Source organism: Chiloscyllium plagiosum, unplaced genomic scaffold (genome assembly GCF_037043375.1).
Source record: "Chiloscyllium plagiosum isolate Xiang-an unplaced genomic scaffold, Cpla_swu_hap1 HiC_scaffold_33, whole genome shotgun sequence".
Taxonomy (NCBI): Eukaryota; Metazoa; Chordata; class Chondrichthyes; order Orectolobiformes; family Hemiscylliidae; genus Chiloscyllium; species Chiloscyllium plagiosum.
In genome coordinates this window covers 24965217-24981524 of record NW_028270171.1, presented here as the reverse complement: position 1 = coordinate 24981524, position 16308 = coordinate 24965217, and the positions used below count along the sequence as shown (strand labels likewise).

At 47.4% G+C, this 16308-nt stretch overlaps 2 non-coding genes across 2 annotated transcripts; both read left to right on the top strand.

The window, feature by feature from the left end:
- The first annotated feature begins 3077 nt into the window (after positions 1 to 3077).
- trnar-ccu (transfer RNA arginine (anticodon CCU)) lies at positions 3078 to 3150 on the top strand. The gene has a single exon. It is a non-coding gene; the product is annotated as a tRNA-Arg (tRNA).
- Positions 3151 to 12962: 9812 nt separating this feature from the next.
- trnar-ccu (transfer RNA arginine (anticodon CCU)) lies at positions 12963 to 13034 on the top strand. Its single transcript has one exon. It is a non-coding gene; the product is annotated as a tRNA-Arg (tRNA).
- The last annotated feature ends 3274 nt before the right edge of the window (positions 13035 to 16308 follow it).

The following is a 16308-nucleotide window of genomic DNA, read 5'->3' as shown; positions in this document are numbered from 1 at the left end:
CGATCTCTGTTCATTGTCAGGCACCAAGAGGGTCTGAGAATTGAAAGAACGATGTGATAATTTGTCAGAAAGACCTGAGACTGTGTTGTTTCCCTGTTACACCTTGGCAGCTGCTGCCCGAAACTTTAGTGTCTCCCTCAACATGTCATCTGAGATGTTGGAACATGCTGGGCTGTAACACTCGCTTGATGCCAAGACTTTACACTGGCAAATGGCTATGTGTGCCCTAGTAGCATATTGGCTAAACCACTGTCCTCCTAAGTGTGGGATTGTGGGTTTAATTTCCCTCTGGGTTGCTTACGTTTTAAGCTTGGTCTTTGTAGCTGACTTTTGTCCCATGCCAACTTCATCACGATCCAAATTGACTTTATTTTTCAAACTACTCTGTTCAAAATCACTGTGCCTGTGTTGAGATTATGGCGAATGATGTGTAATAGAAACTTGCACAAGATAATTCCAGGATTTGGGAGATCTTGGGGTGAATTGTCTGAAAGAGACAGCACAGCCACAATGGGCTGAATGCCTGCTAAGATTGTGTTGATTTGTCCTCAATGCAGCTTTTTGCAACATCTCCACTTCCACCTTCCCCAATAACTGCAAATATCTTGAAAGTGCTGCACAAAATAACATTGAGCCCTTTGCTATTTTCCTGTCTGCTCCATTTTCCTCAGACTTGAGTTGTGCAACGTTGGAGTTTGGTGGATTTCTTGTCTGTCCATTTGGGGACAAATGGGAGGTGAGATTGATTTATCAAGCAGCCAATTTTTTAGCATGAGATGGAAGGGATAAAAAACAATCAGTGAGAGGAGAAAACTGAGAAAAACACAAAATGAGCCATCAGGGTGCAGTATGTAAAGGCTGATAGTTTGATAGCAAATAGGCAGCCCCAGTGGCCTAATGGATAAGGTTTTGGCTTTCTAAGCCAGGGATTGTGTGTTCAAGTCCTATCTGGGCTGGTCCCTTTTCATCGCTTGCCCTTTGTCAACTTTACTTCTCATCAACATTATAAAAATCCCTATGTCTGTATTCAGTTGATGGGAAGTGATGTCCAACATGATCTTGCACAAAGTTGTCGGGAATCTGCAGGATTGGGGCGAAATTGCCTGAAAGAGACAGCACAGTCACAATGGCTGAAAACCTGCTGAGATTCTCCTGGGGATGGCATGGTGGCTCAGTGGGTAGCACTGCTGCCTCACAGCGTCAGGGACCTGGCTTTGATTCCTCCCTTGGGTGTCTGTTTGTGTAGAGTTTCTAAGTTGGCTCCATGGTTAGCCCTGCTGCCTCATAGCACCAGGGACCGAGGTTCAATTCCAGCCTCTGGTGACAGTTTGTGTGGGTTTTGCACTTTCTCCCCGTGTCTGTGTGGGTTTCCTCCAGGTGCTCCAGTTTCCTCTCACAAGTAAATTAGCCATGCAAAATTGCCCAGACTGTTCAGGGATGTGAAGGTTGGGTGCATTTGGCAGGAGGACATGTAGGGGAGTGAGTCTGGGTGGACTTGTTGGGCCAAATGGCCTGTTTCCACACTGTATGGATTCTATAAGAAAGACATTTGGACAGGTACATGACAGGAAATGCTTGTGTGGATGTGGACCAAGTGCAGGCAGGTGCAATTAGTTTTAAAGTTAACGGCTCCATGACACCGCCCCATCACTTTGGGAGAGGAGTACGCCAAGGCTGCCCCCTGTGCGGCCAGCTGGATTCCCTGTGCGTGGAGCCTTTCCTGTGCCTCTTGTGGAGGAGGTTGTCGGGGCTGGTTCTGCGCGGTGTGGGCACGGGGGTGATCATCTCGGCCTACGCTGACCACGTGCTCCTCCCTTTCACCGACCCTGCTGACCTGGGGAGGATGTGTGAGTGCCAGGCCGTGTACTCAGCGGCCTCTTCCACCAGGATCAACTGGGCCCAAACTTCCGGACGACTGGTCAGTCTGAGGTGGGTGGAGTCTCTGCCGGAGGAGTTAGAGGGGTTCAGCTGGAGTACCACCCATCTCCTCGACCTGGGGGCCTACCTCAGCCCGGCTGAGGAATCCTGGCCGGCGAATTGGCAGGAACTGGAGGCCAACGTCTCGGCTCGCCTAGGCCGCTGGACAGGACTGCTCCGAGTGCTGTCTTACAGGAGTCGAGTGTTGGTCATAAACCAGCTGGTGGCTGCCATGCTGTGGTACCGGCTGGTCACTTTGGTCCCTCCTCCTGGTTTTGTCGCTGACATCCAGAGAATGTTGGTTCACTTCTTCTGGGACAAAAAGATGCACTGGGTTGCTGCGCAGGTCCTGAGTCTCCATATTGAGGAGGGTGGTCACTCGCTGGTGTGCGTTCACACCCAGGTAGCGATGTTCCACCTTCAGACCTTGCAGTGATACCTTTACATTGAGCCTCCCCCTCGGCGGGGTGCCATGGCGACGTATTTTTTCCACCAGGTGCGTAACCTCAACAACGACACGCAGCTCCTGTTCAGCGACCGTGATGGTTTGGAGGTCACTCTCAGGACACTGTCTGTCTTTTACCAGGACCTGCTCACTGTCTGGACTATGGTCAAATCGCGCCGCGTCTACCCTCCGGCAGGAGTAGCGGCTGTCGTCAGGGAGCCGTTGCTCAGGAATCCGCACCTCCGTACTCGCGGGTTCGAGTGGCTGTCGGAGGGGAGGGCCGTGACTGCGAGGGTGACCAGGGGCGGGGACGTGCTGGATGGTGGAGGCCTGGGCTGGACGCTGCTGCAGGACATAGCGAGCAGGGCAGCGGTAGACGTCCAGAACGTGGCCACCGACATCTGACGCCTTAAAACGGCGGTGCTCGGACCCGACGTAGTTCCCCAGTTGGAGGATGCTCAGGTGTGCGGAGTGTCTACCAACATCTGTTGTCTTTCACTGTGTCTCACACCTGCACACACACAACATGGTGCTGGGGAAAATATCAGCACTACCGCAGTTAGGCAGCAGTGTGGGGGTAAAGGAAAAACCATATATAACCAGGAGATTTAGAATCCCCTCAGTCCAGGGCACTGACTCTGTGCTGGCTGAGCCACAGTCAGTGTGTTCTTGCAAAACAAAACGTAAAAGCTGCCATTTTAACATCACACATGTGGCCCCAGTGGCCTAATGGATAAGGCACTGGCCTCCTAAGCCAGGGATTGTGGGTTCAAGTCCCATCTGGGGTGTCTGACTTTTAACCCTTGTCTTCATGGCTGATCTTCGTCCGCGGTCAAGTCGATTTCTCATCTCCTCTGGAGAAGTCCCCAGGTCTGTGTTGGGTTGGTGGCTACAGAATGTTGATGCCAGGTCAAGGCTTCGTGAAGGCACTGGCATCCAGGTGTGTGTCCCTATGCTCCTTTTCCCTGATCTTCCCCAATGTTCAAATCAACATCATCACATTAAGGATATTTTGTTTCTTGTCTTAATGAGAAGGGATTTGCCTTCAAGAGCACAAAGGTTTTGGATGTTGTCCCTTGAGGTTTGCTGATGAAACCGTTGATGTGCCGGGCCAACTGCAGATAATGGCAGAGACACTCTCCAGTGGTCACTGTCAGCGTTACCAGTCGTGAAGACTTCATCCAAGAAACTGACGGTGATCTTGACCACGGTCTCACCATGGCCTGCAAATCACAATCGGCTTAACCAGACTCAAGAACTAAAGAGAAACCAAGAACATCTCACCGATATTACCATGAAGGTTGGTCACAGCAAAGGATCAACAGTGAGACCGCAAAAACACATTTCATATCTCTCTGTGCTGTAACTTTCTGCTGTCTTTCTCCATTGAAATAATATCCAGCTGCTTTATTCTTCCTACCAAAGTGTATAACCTCACACATTCCCACATTGTCCTTCATTTGCTCAGTTTTTGGCCAATCCCTTACCCCATCCATCTCCCTCTGTAAACTCTGTGAGTCAGCCTCAGCAGTTACCTTCCCACAAATGTTTGTCTCTTTCTGGGAATTCAGCCTGAATCCTGCAGATCCCCAAGAGACTTGTGTAAGGTCACATGGGACACCACCCCATTAACTGAATGCAGACGTGGGGATGTTGCAAAGTGAATTAAAGATTAATGACACACAAAGAAGAGTCAGACACCCGAGATGGGACTTGAACCCACAATCCCTGGCTGAGAAGACCAATGCCTTATCCATTAGGCCACTGGGGCGGCACAGTAAAAGCAAAAATGGTAGCCTTTAAATACTGCACCCTGACCTCTCATTGTGTTTTTTTCTGAGTTTTATGCTCTCACTGCACTCTGGGGATCCAAGATGGTGGTGATCTCGGACGATCATGTTGCAGAGCTCCGCACCACAGCACAAGCGGGAAGAATTTCTATCACGCCCAATCCCGACCATCGCGATATCCTGGGGCTCTGAAAAGGTTGTGAAGTCCCAGGACATTGTGAAAAATCAACTTACCTGCGTTTTCATCATCCAGAGATGTTGAAGAAGGGAGGAGCAGTGTCTGAGGCCAGGCTCCCGGCCCAGCCTGCAGGATCCTTGGGCTCAATTGCCTACCAGGCCTTGGTGAAGTAGCTCGCGAAATCTCGCGAGATGTTGGGGAAGCAGAGAGAGGAGAAACTGGCCCTGATCTCTATCATGCTGCAGAAGCATGAACAGCAGCTGGGAGACCTGGAAAAGAGGATGGATGAGGTTGAACACAGAGTCACAGCGGTGGAAGCTGATACCAGTTCCTCTAAGGATAGGATCCCAGCATCGGAGGCTGAGGGGTGACCTTACAGAGGTTTATAATATCATGAGGAGCATGAATAGGGTAAACAGCCAAGGTCTTTTCCCTGGGGTGGGGGAGTCCAGAACTAGAGGGCTTAGGTTTAGAGTGAGAGGGAAAAGATATAAAAGAGACCTAAGGGGCAACCTATTCAGGCAGAGGGTGGTGTGTGTGTGTGGAATGAGCTGCCAGAGGAAGTGGTGGAAGCTGGTACAATTACATTGTTTAAAAGGCATCTGGATGGGTATATGAATAGGAAGATTTTGGAGGGAGATGGGCCGGGTGCTGGCAGGTGGGACTAGATTGGGTTGGGATATCTGTTCGGCGTGGACGGGTTGGACCGAGGGTGTGTTTCTGTGCTGTACATCTCTACGACACGATGACTGGAAGTGTCAGTCTGAGTAAATCCGTTGTCTAGCTCCTGGCAATGTGACCCCATTGGATGATGTGAACCCAGCTCATGGCCCCTTTGGCCAAAGCTACAGAACATTCTGGAAGATCAGGGAAAAGAAGGATATGAACACACACCTGGATACCAGTCCCTTAGCAAAGCCTTGACTGGGATCTGCAGCAGAGCTCTGACCATCTGCTCCAAACTTGTTCATAAAAGCCCGAGAGTGAGGGGGCCAAGCCATTCACCCCAGCAAGGCCACACTCAGCCTCTGATGAGCATCCCATCCAGGCCCAACCCCTATCCTCTCACCCTGCATTCCCCAAAACCAATCCACCAAACCTGCACATCTTTGGGCTGTGGGAGGAAAACAATGCACTCCGAGTACCCCATGGAGAGAATGTGCAAACTCGACACAAACAGACACCCAAGGGACGAATCAAACCCAAGACCCTGATACTGTGAGTCACCATGCCAGCCCCAGGAGAAACTCAGCAGCTCTTTCATCATTGTGGCTCTGCTGTCTCTTTCAGGCAATTTCGACCCAATCCTGCAGATCCCCGACAACTTTGTGCAAGATTATGTTGGACAGCACTTCCCATCAACTGAATGCAGACATGGGGATTTTTATAATGTAGATTAGAAGTAAAGTTCAAAGAGGGTAACGTATGAAAACGAGCCACTCAGGAGGGGATTTGAACCCACAATCCCTCGCGGAGGAGCCCAATATCTTATCCATTAGGCCACAGGGGGCTACATATTTGCTGTTAAACTGGCAGCCTTTAAATACTGCACCCTGATGGCTCATATTGTGGTTTTCTCAGTTTTATACTCTCACTAATTGTTTTTTACAACTTCCATCTCATGCTAAAAAATTGGCTGCTTGATAAATCAATCTCGCTTCCCATTTGTCCCCAAACGGACAGACAAGAAACCAACCAAACCCCAACATTGCACAACTCAAGTCTGAGGGAAATGGAGCAGACAGGAAAATAGCAAAGGGTTCAATGTTATTTTGTGCAGCACTTTCAAGGTATTTGCAGTTAGTGGGGAAGAAGTAGGTGGAGATGTTGCAAAAAGTTGCATTGAGGACAAATGCTTTCTTTGGTTAGACCGCACTTGGAATACTGCGTCCAGTTCTGGTCGCCCTATTATAGGAAAGATGTGGATGCTTTGGAGAGGGTTCAGAGGAGGTTTACCAGGATGCTGCCTGGACTGGAGGGCTTATCTTATGAAGAGAGGTTGACTGAGCTCGGACTTTTCTCATTGGAGAAAAGGAGGAGGAGAGGGGACCTAATTGAGGTATACAAGACAATGAGAGGCGATAGCCAGAGACTATTTCCCAGGGCAGAAATGGCTCACACCAGGGGTCATAATTTTAAGCTGGTTGGAGGAAAGTATAGAGGGGATGTCAGAGCCAGGTTCTTTACACAGAGAGTTTTGAGAGCATGGAATGCGTTGCTAGCAGCAGTTGTGGAAGCAAGGTCATTGGGGATATTTAAGAAACTGCTGGACATGCATATGATCACAGACATTTGAGGGTGCATACATGAGGATCAATGGTCGGCACAACATCGTGGGCTGAAGGGCCTGTTCGGTGCTGTACTGTTCTATGTTCTATGTTGTATGTTCTAAATCAACAGAATCTTAGCGGGCATTCAGCCCATTGTGGCTGTGCTGTCTCTTTCAGACAATTCACCCCAAGATCTCCCAAATCCTGGAATTACCTTGTGCAAGTTTCTAATAAGCAATGTTAAAAATCAGACAACACCAGGTTGTAGTCCAACAGGTTTCTCTCAAAGTACTAGCTTTCGGAGCACTGCTGCTTCGTCAGGTGGTTGTGGAGTATAAGGTTGTAAGACCCAACCACCCCGTGGCTCAACACTTCAACTCCCCCTCCCACTCCACTAAGGACATGCAGGTCCTTGGACTCCTCCATCACAAGACCATAGCAACACGACGGTTGGAGGAAAAGCACCTCATCGTCCGCCTAGGAACCCTCCAACCACAAGGGGATGAACTCGGATTTCTCCAGTTTCCTCATTTCCCCTCCCCCCACGTTGTCTCAGTCTAATCCCTCGAACTCAGCACCACCTCCCTAACCTGCAAACGTCTTCCTGACCTCTCCGCCCCCACCCCCACTCCGGCCTATCACCCTCACCTTGACCTCCTTCCACCTATCGCATTTCCAATGCCCCTCCCCCAAGTCCCTCTTTTTATCTTATCCTGCTGGACACACTTTCCTCATTCCTGAAGAAGGTCTTATGCCCGAATCGTCGATTCTCCTGCTCTTTGGATGCTGCCTGACCTGCTGCGCTTTTCCAGCAAAACATTTTCAGCTCTGATCTCCAGCATCTGCACTCCTCACTTTCTCCTTGAACCTTGTTGAATGCCTTACTGATGTCCATATAGATCACATCTGCTGCTCTGCCCTCATCAATCCTTTTTGTTACTTCTTCATAAACTCAATCAAGTTTCCCACGCACAAAGCAATGTTGACGACACCTAATCTGTCCTTGCCTTTCCAAATGCATGTACATCCTGTCCCTCAGGATTCCCTCCAACAACTTGCCCACCACCGACGTCAGGCTCACTGGTCTATAGTTCCCTGGCTTGTCCTTACCACCCTTCTTAAACAGTGGCACCACGTTAGCCAACCTCCAGTCTTCCGATACCTCACCTGTGACTATCGATGACACAAATATCTCAGTAAGTGGCCCAGCAATCACTTCCCGAGCTTCCCACAGAGTTTTAGGGTACACCTGATCAGGTCCTGGGGATTTATCCACTTCTATGCATTTCAAGACATCCAGCGCTTCTGCCTCTGTGATATGCACATTTTTCAAGATGTCACCATCTATTTCCCTACAGTCTATATCTCCCATGTCCTTCTCCACAGTAAACACTGATGCAAATACTCAATTAGTATCTCCCCCATCTCCTGTGGCTCCACACAAAGGCCACCTTGCTGATATTTGAGGGAGTTTAGATCAGAGTGGCGCTGGAAAAGAACTGCAGGTCAGGCAGCATCCGAGGAGCAGGAAAATCGACATTTCGGGCAAAAGCTCATGCTTCCTTCTTTTTCTTAACCAAACCCTCCATTTCTTTAGTCATCCAGCATTCCCTATACCTACCAGCCTTTCCTTTCACCCTGACAGGAATATACTTTCTCTGGACTCTCGTTATCTCATTTCTGAAGGTTTCCCATTTTCCAGCCGTCCCTTTACCTGCGAACATCTGCCCCAGTGAGCTTTTGAAAGTTCCTGCCTAATACCGTTAAAATTAGCCTTTCTCCAATTTTGAACTTCATCTTAAAGATCTGATCTATCCTTTTCCATCGCTACTTTAAAACTAATAGAATTACGGTCGCTGGCCCCAAAGTGCTCCCCCACTGACACCTCAGTCACCTGCCCTGCCTTATTTCCCAAGAGTAGGTCAAGTTTTGCACCTTCTCTAGTAGGTACATCCAATACTGAATCAGGAAATTTTCTTGTACATCCGTAACAAATTCCTTTCCATCTAAACCCTTAACACTGGCAATCCCAGTGTATGTTTGGAAGGTTAAAATCCCCTACCATAATCACCCTGTTATGCTTAGAGATAACTGAGATGGCCTAACAAATTTGTTTCTCAATTTCCCTCTGACTGTTATGGGATCTATAATACAATCCCAATAAAAACACCACTCCCCCTCCTCTCTTGCCTCCCTTTCTATCCTTCCTGTAGCATTTGTATCCTGGAATATTAAGCTGCCAGCCCTGTCCATCCCTGTCCATCCCTGAGCCATGTTTCTGTAATTACTATGATATCCCAGTCCCATGTTCCTAACCATGCCCTGAGTTCATCTGCCTTCCCTGTTAGGCCTCTTGCATTGAAATATATGCAGTTTAATTTATCAGTCCTTCCTTATTCTCTGCTTTGTCCCTGCCTGCCCTGACTGTTTGACTCACTTCTGTTCTCAACTGTACCAGTCTCAGATTGATCTCTTTCCTCACTATCTCCCTGGGTCCCACCCCCTCATGTTACTAGTTTAAATGCTCCTGAGCAGCTTCAGCAAATCTCGCTGCCAGTATATTAGTCCCCTTCCAATTTAGGTGCAATCCGTCCTTCTTGTACAGGTCACTTCTACCCCAAAACAGCTTCCAATGATCCAAAAGTTTGAATCCTTCTCCTATACACCAGCTCCTCAGCCATGCATTCATCTGCTCTATCCTCCTATTCCTGCCCCACTAGCTCGTAGCACCGGGAGTAATCCAGATATTATTACTCTCAAGGACCTCCTTTTTCAATTCCCACCTAACTCTCTGTAATCTCCCTTCAGAATCTCAACCTTTTCTCTTCCAATGTCATTGGTTCCAATGTATACACTGACTTCTTGCTGGCCCCTCTCCCCCGTGAGAACATTCTGCACCCTTTGTGAGATATCCTTGATCCTGGCACCAGGGAGGCAACACACCATTCTGCTTTTTCGCTGCTGGCTGCACACGCATCTGTATGTGACTCGGACTAGAGAGTCCCCTAACACAATTGATCTCTTGGAACCTGACGTACCTCTCATTGCATTAGAGCCAGTCTCAATACCAGACACTTGGCTGTTCGTGCTACGTTCCCCTGAGAATCCATCACCCCCTTTTCCGAAACAGCATATTTGTTTGAAATGGGGATAACCACAGAAGAATCCTGCATTACCTGCCTACCTCTCTTACCTTTCCTGGCGTTAACCCATCTATGTGACTGTATCTGAGACTTTCCCCCCCTTCCTATAACTGCCATCCATCACATCCCCTTGCTTTTGTGAATACCTCATGGTCTACAACTGTCTCTCCAACCAATCCATTCGATCTGATAGGATTCGCAACCAACAGCATTTATTGCAGACATAATCCTCAGTAACCGGTATACTCTCCCTAAAACTCCCACATCCGACAAGAAGAGCATATCACTCTACTAAAGCCATTTTTGTTTCTTTCAATCTACAGACCCAGAAAATAGCACTGTCTTATTCCTCTACCAAACACTGCTCCAGGTGAAATTAATACTTATGGCTTATATTTTAAGTTTAATCAAGAAACATAGCTCAATAAAACATATAATCAAGAAAGAACCCACTCTACCCACCACTGCAGACTTACTGTAAGGCCACACGTAAAATATTCACTTGTCTATTTCTGTGCTGTGACCTCTCCCAAACAGGTTCCTCCAAGATTAGTTGTGAATTTCACTGCTTGTTAATTTTCCCAGACACACTCCGAGCAGACTGGTACTGTTTCCAAAGTGGAATGTATAAAATACTCCATTGACTGACTGCCTGCATTGACTGCCTGCAGATTGTGCAAATACAAGTTCATCCCGAAGACCTATGTGTGTGTACACACGTGCATGAGTGAGAGAGTGAGTGAGTATGTGCATGTGAGTGTGAGTGTGAAGACGTATAAGCCTGTGAGCGTATGTTTATGGGTGTGAGTGTGTGTGTATGTGTCTGTGTGTCTGTGTCTGTGTGTGTGTGTCTGTGTGTGTGTGTATGTGTGTGTGTGTCTGTGTGTGTGTATGTGTCTGCGTGTGTGTCAGTGTGTGTGTGTGTCTGTGTGTGTGTATGTGTCTGTGTGTGTGTCTGTGTGTGTGTGTCTGTGTGTGTGTGTCTGTGTGTGTGTATGTGTCTGTGTATGTGTCTGTGTGTGTGTCTGTGTGTGTCTGTGTGTGTGTCTGTTTGTGTGTGTGTCTGTGTGTGTCTGTGAGTGTGTGTGTCTGTTGCGTGTGTCTGTTGTGTGTGCCTGTTGTGTGTGTCTGTGTGTATGTGCCTGTGTGTGTGTGTGTCTGTCTTTGAGAGAGTGTATAGTGTAGTGGGGTCACCTGTAGTGTGACATGCGCCCAAGGTCCCAGTTGAGGCCATCCCCATGTGTACCGGACTTGGCTATCAGCCTCTGCTCGGCCACTTTGTGTCATTGTGTATCCCGAAGTCTCCCTTGGAGGATGGTCACCCGAAGATCTGAGGGTGAATGTCCCTGACTGCTGAAGTGTTCCCTGACTGGGAGGGGACACCCGTGTCTGGTGATTGTTGCGCAGTGTCCATTCATCTGTTGTCATAGCGCCTGTGCAGCAAAGTAGTCTTGTTCAAATTTGCACATGGAAATATTGGCATATTGGTGAGGAAGTTAAAATGCACAAAGAGGGGTCAGTTCCATGCTTTGCTTCTCTTTCAGGACACACTGGGGACTCAAGGGTTAAACATTCCACTACCAAAGGACTTACTGCAGTATCAACGGAAAGCCTGTACTCTTACAATACAGACAGAACATCTCAGTCAGGGGGGAGGCTGACTGTATCTCAGAAATAGAGCCTAGTGGAGCCACACATGTGGATTCCCCCTGTCGTCCTGGACAGAGGGATTTGCCCTTTCCACACAAGACTGCTTGCCTTGGCCACAACCCTGTTAAACTGCCTCCCACTCCCATAGTCTTCCTTCCCCTCCATATTAGCATAGGGATGTGAATCCCCCATTTCCAGCAGGCAAAACCCTTCTGTCTTCATCTCTTCCCATCAACACACCATCATGAAGAATATGATAATGAGCTTCTGTAATCTATTCACACGTTAGCACAGGACATCGCTGTTCATCGGGCTTTGTAAATTGATAATTACCTGCTTTAAACTATGTTTAATACAATCGCCCATGTGACTGATAAACCTTTTGTTTAATCCCTATAAAAGACACTGTCTGTGTGTGTAGGGCAGAGATTCATGGAGAAGTGTCATTACAAGGAGACTCATGGCTCCCTTTGGGGACATTGTGAATCTCTCGCCAACTGTCCGATAATAAAGCATCTACCATTGTACAGAAACCTGTGTCGTCCGGATTTGTGGAACAAAGTGGACCAGCACGTGGGGTCACAGTTTGAAGATATTGGGAGAAAGGTATAGAGGGAATGTCAGAGGAAGGTTCTTTACGCAGAGAGTTGTGGATGCATGGAATGTGTTGCCATTGGTGGTGGTGGAAGCAGAGTCATGAGGGACATTTTAGCGACTGCTGGACATGCACATGGATAGCAGTGAATTGAGGGGTGTGGAGGTTAAGTTATTTTATTTTACATTAGGATTAATCCTCGGCACAACATTGTGGGCCAAAGAGCTTATTCTGTGCCGTACTTTTCTATGTTCTATGTTCTAATATATACATCAACAACAGTACTCTGTTAAAAATCACTGTGCCTACGTTGAGCTTATGCAAATGATGTGTAACAGAAACTTGCACAAGGTAATTCCAGGATTTGGGCGATCTTGGGGTGAATTGTCTGAAAGAGACAGCACAGCCACAATGGGCTGAATGCCCGCAAAGATTCTATTGATTTGTCCTCAATGCAGCTCTGTGCAACATCTCCACTTACTCCTTCCCCACTAACTGCAAATATCTTGAAAGTGCTGCACACAATAACATTGAGTCCTTTTCCTTCTCCTGTCTGCTCCATTTGCCTCAAACTGGAGGTTTGCAAAGTTGGAGTTGAGTTGATTTCTCGACTGGGAGAAAGTGAACACGGCAGATGCTAGAGATCAGAGTCAAACTGTGTGGTGCTGGAAACGTACAGCTGGTCAGGTGGCATCCAAGGAGCAGGGGAGTCGATGTTTCCAGCATAATCTCCTCAGGCCTGTGCTCAAAACATCGACTCTCCTGCTCCTCGGATGCTGTCTGACCGGCTGTGATTTCTCAAATGTCCGTTTGGGGAGAAATGGGAGGCGAGATCAATTTATCAAGCCGCGAACAATTTAGCATGAGATGGAAGGGGTAAAAAACAATCAGGAAGGATATAAATCTCAGAAAAACACACTGTGAGAGGTCTCGGAGCAGTATGTAAAGGCTGCCATTTTTCCCCCCTATGTGCAGCCCCAGTGGCCTAATGGATAAGGCACTGGCCTCCTAAGCCAGGATTGTGGGTTCAAGTCCCATCTGGGGTGTCTGACTTTTAAACCCTGTCTTCATGACTGATCTTTGTCTGAGGTCAAGTCGATTTCTCATCTCCCCGAGAAAAGTCCCCAGGTCTGAATTGGGTTGGTGGGAAATTGTGTCAGAAAAATACAGAATTTTCAGGATATGGGGGTGAATTCCCAGAAAGAGACAGGACAGTCACAATGGCTGAAAACCTGACACTTCTCCAATATACAACCCTCAGTCTGATTGGAACTGGTTCTTCTTGAATCTTTGTAACTCTTTGATCTGAGCTGCACTGTTCTCTGGAGCTGATAGCTGCTGTTTAATTTAGTTTGGCCAATTTTCTGTCAGGTCAAATTTCTCCAGCTGAGGATCAATTGAGAATGCCTGATTTTGTTGCCATGGTCACGTGACCACACAGGATTAAGATCAGCTGCACAGTGAAGGTTTCAACAAAATCAAAGCCCCAAATAAGACTTGAGCCCACAATCTCTGGTTCAGGAAGTTAGTGCCTTACCCATGAGATCACTGGGGCTCCAACAGATAGACCTACCCATCTATGGACAAAGCAACTTCTGTTTTGGTTGTGTTGGTGTCAGTCTGAGTTATATTCAGTCAATGTTACCACTTGAACCACAGAATACCTGCATGTTTGGTATTTATGGTAAGGTCCAATATGTCAATGGAAATTATTGAAATCTGGGTGTTCAAGGTTGCAACTGATGGGGCTGTGGCTGTGCATTTGGGTCCTTACCTTTCTTAGTCAAGGTATTGAATACAATTGCAAGGAGGCTACGATGGAGACGTGAGGTAGTTCGGCCATCGTTGGAAAACTTGGAGTGCCACATCCACAGATTGGACAAACATTTGTGGGAAGGCAACTTCTGAAAATCACCAGCCTCTGAGTCAGAGTCTGGGTTCAACGATAGAGTTTATTGTACAAGGAAATCCCGGAGCTCCGGGGGGAGAGCGGCACCAACAGCACAGTGGTCAGCTGTGATTCTTCTCTCAACCCGGAGCACATGTCAAGATACTGTTATACATTTTGTGATATAATAGCTCAGTGATGAGGTTATTGTCTCTGTAACATTGCAGAATCCTTGATCGTTTCGGTGCAGTTATTGTCACTTCCAGTGTGGCCTTTGTTAATTTCAGTGCAGTTGTTGTCAGTTTCAGCTTCTGCGCGGAAGCCCGTTGCTGTAGTAATGGGCGTTAATCGCTCTTCCTGAGAAGGACGATTACTGCAGCCCTGGCTATTATCACTCTGTATTGAGTCTGTATCTAACAGTTAGCATTTCAATCAAAGGTGTTGGCTGGACCCAGACCCTTTGGCGGGCAGTATATATTATTCATGTGTATTGTCTCTCCCATCCTCCTTAAACTAATCAACTCGGTTGTGAGTGCATTGTGCTGGCTTTCTGGTGGCCCCAGGCAGTGTCTGTGTTTGCTCTGCTGTCTCTCTCCATATTGTGGTCCGGCGGCCATCTTGTGTGCCAAGTGGCCAACCTATGGCTCAGCGGCCATCTTGTGTGTCCGTGTGCCTAGTGTCACCCTGCCCCGTGCCATCTCCCACTTCACTTTGTGGTCAAGGAGGCGAGGGTATTAACTGGAACAATCCATGTTGGGCCATTGGAATCTCCTTCCTGTCCCGATATAGGGCTGGCTCTCTTCCACAAAGGGGGCTCTCGCAAGTTCGGGCAGATCTTCTCTCTCTCCAGATCTTGTTTATTTAAAAAATATACTTTGTCTGCATTTCTATTTGATTTTTTATGAATAAAGGTTCTAAATCAGTTGTGTACAGTCTGTGCAGAGAGAAAAGAACCAACAAAACACTGGAATTTTGACATTTCTCCAAGTTCTGTGTCGTGAAAAAAAAGGCATTTTGTACTTGGGCAGGAAACGATCTCTGTTCATTGTCAGGCACCAAGAGAGTCTGAGAATTGAAAGAACGATGTGATAATTTGTCAGAAATACCTGAGACTGTGTTGTTTCCCTGTTACACCTTGGCAGCAGCTGCCCGGAACTTTAGTGCATCCCTCAGTGTGTTGTTACAGATCTTGGAATATACTCGGCTGTAGCACTCGTTTAAGATCAACTATTCCCAGTAGAGTATTGTCACTGAGTTTTTGTGGCTTAATGGGTAAGACTGTAGCTTCTGATGTAGTGGATTGGTGGTTTCAATCCCTTTTGGGGTGTTGACTTTTTAAGCCTGGTCTTTGTGGTGGCTGATTTTCGTCCCATATCAACTCCATCTCAATCCAAATTGACTGGATTTTTCAACTACTCCGTTCAAAATCACTTGCCTGCTTCGAGATTATGGCAAATGCTCTTTAGTAGAAACTTGCACAAGGTAATTCCAGGGTTTGGGAGATCTTGAGGTGAATTGTCTGAAAGAGACAGCACAGCCACAATGGGCTGAATGCCTGCTAAGATCCTGTTGAATTGTCCTCAATGCAGCTTTTTGCAACATCTCCACTTCCTCCTTCCCCAGTAACTGCAAATATCTTGAAAGTGCTGCACAAAATAACATTGAGCCCTTTGCTATTTTCCTGTCTGCTCCATTTTCCTCAGACTTGAGTTGTGCAAAGTTGGAGTTTGGTGGATTTCTCGTCTGTCCGTTTGGGGAGAAATGGGAGGTAAGATCAATTTTATCAAGCAGCCAATGATTTAGCGTGAGAGGGAAGGGGGAACAACCAATCAGTGTGAGTATAAAACTCAGAGAAGAACACAATATGGGAGGTTCAGGGTGCAGTATTTATCGGCTGTCATTTCAGTTTTGTAGATGTGGCCCCAGTGGTCTAATGGATACGGCACTGGCCTCCTCAGTCTGGGATTGTGCGTTCAAGTCCCATCTGGGATGGCTAACTTTTAAGCCTTGTCTTCACGGCTGATCTTCTTTGTCTGATGTCAAGTCGATTTCTCATCTCCCCTGGAAACGTCCCCAGGTCTGTGTTGGGTTTGGTGGGATGTTGTGTCAGAAAAATACAGAACTTTGGGGGGTCTGCAGCATATGGGGCTAAATCACCCCTCTCTCTATGTCGGATTTGGAGGGATCAGTCAAAAGTGTCGTCTTTTTTTGAATAAAATCTCTAACTTGAAATAAACGAAAGAGGTCCCTGTTAGGTAGCTTGTGTTTCTGTGCTAACTGATCGAAGGACATCATTGTGTCTCCCTCAAACAAATCACCCGCGCAAGACACACCCCCAGCTGCCCAATGTTCGGATCCTGAATCTATCATCCCCGATTGAAAACCCGGCATAACCACTATAGGTGTAAGAGAAGATGTCTTGCCAAAATTGC